The following is a 7,656-nucleotide window of genomic DNA, read 5'->3' on the forward strand; positions in this document are numbered from 1 at the left end:
AAAAACGGCCCAAAAACGCCATGTGTGTCTTCACCCTGAGGGCGCGTTCACACGTTGCGCTTTGACCTGCGTTTTCATTGCGTTTGAAACGCATATACAACAGCTGAGGAGGGGTGATTTGCCTAATTACATCACTGTTAACATTTCCGTTTACAAAACGCATCGTAAACGCGATGTTAACGCATGCGTTAACAACACGTTAACGCATGCGTTTTGTTCACGTATGCGTTAACATTGCGTTTACAAACGTAAACGGTAATGTAATTAGGCAAATTACCTCACATCAGCTGTTGTATATGCGTTTCAAACGCAATGAAAACGCAACCAAAACGCAACGTGTGAACGCGCCCTAAGGGTGTGGTGCAGTCTTGGTCCGTTCTTGGTTCCTTTTTTAATGCACTTAAAATCCATGGCAAACTCACCCTGTAATGTTCCTGCAGGCTACAGCCCTGCCTAAAGCAGATATACCACCCTGATAAGAGTGAACCCACTATCAGGAACCTGCTAACAGACCCCGAGAGACCCTGGAGGTGAATAGGGAGAACTTACTTTTGCTGGATGGTGGACCAGCATACACACAAGGACACAGAGGGACAAACAGATACAAACAGATGAGGGGTAGGCGATGGCCTAGGGTGCTACCTCTGCTCTAGTCCTAGGGCAGGGGTCAGGAACCTTTTTGGCTGAGAGAGCCATAAGCGGCACATATTTTAAAATATAATTCTGCGAGAGCCGTACAATGGGGCTTATTTAGTGAGGGTCCCGCGGCCGCATTTTTGTCGGGGATCACGCCACCCGCCGCAGAACATTATTATACACCCGCCACCCGCCGCAGAACATTATTATACACCCGCCGCAGAACATTATTATACACCCGCCGCAGAACATTATTATTTTATCCCCGCCACCCGCCGCAGAACATTATTATACACACGCCACCCCCCGCAGAACATTATTATACACACGCCACCCCCCGCAGAACATTATTATACACACGCCACCCCCCGCAGAACATTATAATACACACGCCACCCCCCGCAGTACATAATTATACACACGCCACCCCCCGCAGAGCATTATTATACACACGCCACCCCCCGCAGAGCATTATTATACACACGCCACCCCCCGCAGAACATTATTATACACACGCCACCCCCCGCAGAACATTATTATACACACGCCACCCCCCGCAGAACATTATTATACACACGCCACCCCCCGCAGAACATTATTATACACACGCCACCCCCCGCAGAACATTATTATACACACGCCACCCCCCGCAGAACATTATTATACACACGCCACCCCCCGCAGAACATTATTATACACACGCCACCCCCCGCAGAGCATTATTATACACACGCCACCCCCCGCAGAACATTATTATACACACGCCACCCCCCGCAGAACATTATTATACACACGCCACCCCCCGCAGAACATTATTATACACACGCCACCCCCCGCAGAACATTATTATACACACGCCACCCCCCGCAGAACATTATTATACACACGCCACCCCCGCAGTACATTATTATACACACGCCACCCCCCGCAGAACATTATAATACACACGCCACCCCCGCAGTACATTATTATACACACGCCACCCCCCGCAGAACATTATTATACACACGCCACCCCCCGCAGAACATTATTATACACACGCCACCCCCCGCAGAACATTATAATACACACGCCACCCCCCGCAGTACATTATAATACACACGCCACCCGCCGCAGTACATTATAATACACACGCCAACCCCCGCAGAGCATTATTATACACACGCCACCCCCCGCAGAACATTATAATACACACGCCACCCCCGCAGTACATTATTATACACACGCCACCCCCCGCAGAACATTATTATACACACGCCACCCCCCGCAGAACATTATTATACACACGCCACCCCCCGCAGAACATTATAATACACACGCCACCCCCCGCAGTACATTATAATACACACGCCACCCGCCGCAGTACATTATAATACTCACGCCACCCCCCGCAGAACATCCCAATACACATTTGTTAAAGTGTCTGCGACAGTTTTATGTGACGGCTGCTCTGTGTCCCACAAGACTGCTAGACTGCTGTTACTGCTAAGCCGGACCATGTGCCACATTTATTACTGACGTGCACCACAATTTTGTCTTAGGTCCTAGCTTTTTTGTATCTCAGCTGCTGCAGAACCTCACATTAATGTAGAAATGCAGTGGTGGGGAATGACATGAGGGGATGCTGCAGAGGGGTCTGTAAGGGACACATAGCTGCTCCTGCACACAGGACACTAAGGGGTTAGTGCAGAGTGTGAGGAGACACTGGGGGGAGGGAGCACTTATCTGTGGCTGATGGCTGCTGACTCCTTCTCCTCAGGTGCTGCATGTCTCCCCGAGTATATGCAGTTCTCTCCTCTGTCTGAATCTCCCGCGCTGCTACATCCAGCGCTGGGATTGGCTGCAGGCAGACAGTCTCCTCCCCTCCCTCTCTCACACACGGAGGAGACTGCTGCAGGGAAGGAGAGGGAGGTGCCGCCCCTGAATTAACCCCGCGGACCCTGCGCTGCTCTGCCGAATACATCCAGGGGCATTACTACAGCATACCTCCCAACATTTGGGAAAAGGAAAGAGGGACAAAATGGCGGCACGCGTAGCGTGCCGCGGCGAACCCCCTAAGCCACACCCCCAATCACTCCCTGGCCACGCCCCAAATTTTAGCCATATTAAAAATAATAAAAATCATAATTTAAAAAAAAAAAAATATATTATCCTCATTGGGATTTGTACCCAGAACCTGCAGTGTCCATGTACAATAATAACACAGTGCCTCAACCCACTGAGCTATAACCTCTGTGATTAACAAGTGGAGAATTTTGGTAACTAAGAACTATATACTGCCTTGGTATATAGGGAGGGATCTTCTCAGATTATTGTAATTATTGAGACTATTATTTTTATTATTATTATTATTATTATTATTATTATTGAGATGATTATTATTATTTTTACCATTCTCAATAATTACAATAATAACCTCTGAGAAGATCCCTCTCTATATATCAGTGCATTAGTCTGTGTCACAGTGTAAATGGCAGATAACATGTCTTACTTACCAGAAATCCTCAGCTCTGTATCACTGGGCTTATAGCTCAGTTAGTTAAGGCTCCTGTCTATGGTGCAGAGGGTCCCAGGTTCGAATCTTAGCCTGGCCAAAACTTTATTTAATTTAATTATATAAAGAGCTTGTGTCTGGGGAAGACCTGGAGACCATATATGGACAGATAGAGATCTGAGCTGATGACGTGGTCCCTGCTCTCTCCACTAAGCCGACACTTCTCTGAAAAGGATTCCCTGCCCGATGTCTGCTCTGGGGAACCCTAGGAGATGCAGTGACCATATATGGACAGATCTGAAGCTGATGACGTGGTCCCTGCTCTGCGCTAAGCCCGACACTTCTCTGAAAAGGATTCCCTCCCGATGTCTGTAGAAGCCATTCTGTACTGTGAGTTCAGACTTTCAAAGTATTTACTATGCGGACACAGCAGCGGGACACAGCGGGACCTGGGGGGAGAATCCGTGACAATATCATAGCTGCCCGTGACGCGGGGCAGAGGTACAAAAAACGGGAAAGTCCCGTCAAAATCGGGACGGTTGGGAGCTATGTACTACAGCCAGGGGCACAACAGGAGCCAGATATGGGCCCCTGGTCTTGACAGGCAGCGTAGCAGATGCCACGGCTGTAGTAATGCCCCTGGATAGGAGCCCTGGCTGCGAGCCAGATGCGGCCATCAAAAGAGCCATATCTGGCTCGCGAGCCATAGGTTCCCGACCCCTGTCCTAGGGGGTGCAAAAATTACTGAGAGAGCGTACTGAAGAGAAATTGATTTGCGTCCACCTTCACCAGCCTCCGAGGACAAAGCAGCTGTGTATCGGGATTATCTCAGATTTCATGACTGTGTTCAGTGCGCTGTGACAACTCAGCATGAACCTGCGACCACGCTCCATGGGCATAGCGCAAATCTGCTGTCCTGGCCCTCCTGTGCTAGACAGTGGGTCCGGGAGGCTTATGGGTCCTATAAGCGTCTGGAAGCCATTTGGCCACTCTGATTACATAGCTACAATTTATGGTACTTACATCTTTAACCCCTTAACGACTTGGCCTTTTTTAGTTTTTTCACTTCCATTTTTCACTCCTCACCTTCAAAAATCTATAACTTTTTTATTTTTCCACATAAAGAGCTGTGTTATGGCTTATTTTCTGCGTAACAAATTGCACTTCGTAGTGACGGTATTTAATATTCCATGGTGCGTACTGGGAAGCAGGAAAAAAATTCCAAATGCAGTGAAAACGGTGAAAAAACACATTTGTGACGTTTTCTTGTGGGCTTGGATTTTACAGCTTTCACTGAGCGCCCCAAATGACATGTCTACTTTATTCTTTGGGTTGCTACGATTACGTGGATACCAAATTTGTATAGGTTTCATAATGTTTTCATACATTTTAAAAAAATTAAAACCTCCTGTACAAAAATTTTTTTTTTGATTTTGCCGTCTTCTGGCGGCAATAACTTTTTCATACTTTGGTGTACGGAGCTGTGGGTGGTATCATTTTTTTGCGACTTTTGATGGCGTTTTCATTGCTATCATTTTTAGGACTGTGCGACCTTTTGATCACTTTTTATAAATTTTTTTATATTTTCCAAAATGGCAAAAAAATTTCATTTTTGACTTTGGACGCTATTTTCCGTTACGGGGATAAACGCAGCGAAAAACCGTTATTATATTTTGATAGGACATTTTCGGACGCGGCGATACCTAATGTGTTTATGATTTTTACTGTTTATTAATATTAACCTCTTAACGCTCAGCGTCCGATATATCGGACGCTGAGCTCAGTGAGTTAGCGCTCAGCGTCCGATATATCGGACGCTGAGCTGATGCCGGTTTGGCTCAAGATCTGAGCCGAACCGGCATCGGGAAACACGGGGTGCCGGCTGTAACTAATAGCCGGCACCCCAGTGTAACACCCGCGATCGGAGTTGACTCCGATCGCGGGTGCTTAACTCGTTAAATGCCGCGGTCAGCGCGACCGCGGCATCTAACATGCCTCTGGGGGGTCTTTCCCCCACGATCGGCCCCCCCGAACCGTTTTCGGGGGGCGCCGATCGTTGCTATAGTAACTCTGGGGTCCGATCTGGACCCCAGAGTTACCTGCAAGAATTGCCAGTAAGATGGCGTCTGTGACGTCATCTTACTGGCACAGTGCCAGCCTATGCAAGTGCATAGGCTGACACTGATAATACTCTGCAATACATGAGTATTGCAGAATATTATCATGAAGAAGCAATCAGAAGATTGCTTCTTCATGTCCCATGGTATAAAAGTGAAAAAGTAAAAAAAAAAATGTTATTCAATAAAAAAATAAAGTAATAAATCACTAAAAATGCCCAAAACCCCCAAAACATATAAAGAGACATATAACTCAAAAAAAAGTCTAAATCATAACACAAACCCCACATATATAGTATCACCGCGTCCGTAACAACCCGTAGAATAAAAGTAAATCATTATTGAACCCCCACGATAAACGCCGTAAAAAAAAACTGCTATAAACCTTCCAAAAATTATGATTTTTAGCTATTCAATCCCACAAAAAATGCTATAAAATGCGATCAAAAAACCATGTGTACTCCGACATGATACTGGTGCAAAGTACAACATGTCCCGCAAAAAACAAGCCATCAACCAGCTCCGTAGCCAAAAAAGTAACAATGTTATGCCACTTGGAAGACGGCAATACATAAATGATAGATTTTTCCCCACATTAGGGTTTTGTTTGACAAATTTAGTAAAACGTAAGAAAATATATTCAAGTCTGGTATCCCCGTAATCGTATCAACCCATAGAATAAAGATAACATGATTATTAGTCTATACGGTGAACACCAAAAAAAAAAAGAGTAAAAAATCCAGTACAGAATTGATGCTTTTCTACTCCTGCCCTCAAAAAAAGTTCCTAAATTTTCAACAATAGGTGATACCAACCCCAAAATGGTAACAATGGAAAAAGCATCTCATCCCGCAAAAAAAATGGCATCACATGGCCCCAATAACGCAAAAGCGAAAATTTTATAGCCTTCAAAAGGGGCCAATGAGGAAACTAAAATCCTGGCAGCTGCAGGGCGCTCCTTCCCTTCTGCGTCTCGCTGTGCGCCCATAAAACAAGTAACGGCCACATGTGGGGGGTCTTTGTACTCAGGAGAAATTGCAGAACAAATTGTATGGTGGGTTTTCTCTTTTTATATTTTGGAAATGTGTAAATTTTAGTGCTAAATGAACGTATAAGGGAACAATTTGACCATTCTAAATTTCACCTCCATTTTGATTCATTTACTATGAAGATCTCAAGGGGTTAACAATCTTCGTAAAAGCGGTTTCTGATAGCTTGAGGGGTGCAGATTTGAAAATGGGTTGGTTATATAGGGGGTTTTGATGCTAAATATGTAAAATTTCATTCCAAACTGTATTTATCCCCAAAATAGTCAATTCTGAAAATCCGGAAAAGCGATATTCTTTTTGTAAGCCGCGTGACATCAAAATAAATTATCCAGACATATCAAAAATTATGAAAATGTAAAGTAGACAAATGGGAAATGTTATTCAGCAACTTATTTAGGTGGTAAATCTATCTGCCTGGAAACGCAATGATTTTGAATTTCGAAATGGCAAATTTTTCAAAAAATTTATCATATTTTCTTTTTTTTTGTAAATAAACGCAAAACTTATCAGCCAAAATTTACCACTAAAATGAAGTACAACATGTGGGGAAAAAACAATCTCAGAATCGTTTTGATAAGTAACAGTGTTCAAAAGTTATAACCATATAAAGCGACGCAGGTCAGAATCCAAAAAATCGGGCTGAGCCTTAACCTGCAAAATGGCTGTGTCCTTAAGGGGTTAATATCAGTTCTAGGGAAAGGGGGGTGATTTGAATTTTTAGGGTTTTTTTATTATAATTTTTTTTTAACATTTTTTTACTTTTACTATTTTTCAGACTCCCTAGGGTACTTTAACCCTAGGTTGTCTGATCGATCCTACCATATACTGCCATACTGCAATATGGCAGTATATGGGGATTTTACTCCTCATTCATTACAATGTGCTGATAGCACATTGTAATGAATGGGTTAAAACGAGACAGCTTCGGGCCTCCGTGAGGCCCGAAGCTGTCATGGCAACGGATCACCGCTCCCCGTGACGTCATCGGGGAGCGATGATCCGCAGCAAGATGGCGGCGCCATCTTTCTGAAGCCTCCGGCAGCATTGCCGGCGGCGATCGTAGTGAAAGCACCGATCGCGGGTGTTACCGGTAAGCCTTTGCTGCAATATGCAGCAAAGACTTACCGGCTATGGAGAGGGCTCGGCCTGCGAGCCCTCTCCATGCACCCGGCGCGCGCCGTACTAGTACGGCGCGCGTCGGGAAGGGGTTAAAGGAAACCTACCATTTAGAATGGTAGGGGTAAGCTGTAAGTACCGAGCACCAGCTCAGGGTGAGCTGGTGCTGGTACTTACTTTCGTTAGTGTTATAAACCGCGGTATCGCGGTTTTAACACTTTTTAAACTTTAGAGCAGAAGAGGC

Source organism: Engystomops pustulosus, chromosome 2, assembly GCF_040894005.1.
Source record: "Engystomops pustulosus chromosome 2, aEngPut4.maternal, whole genome shotgun sequence".
In the NCBI taxonomy this organism is placed as follows: Eukaryota; Metazoa; Chordata; class Amphibia; order Anura; family Leptodactylidae; genus Engystomops; species Engystomops pustulosus.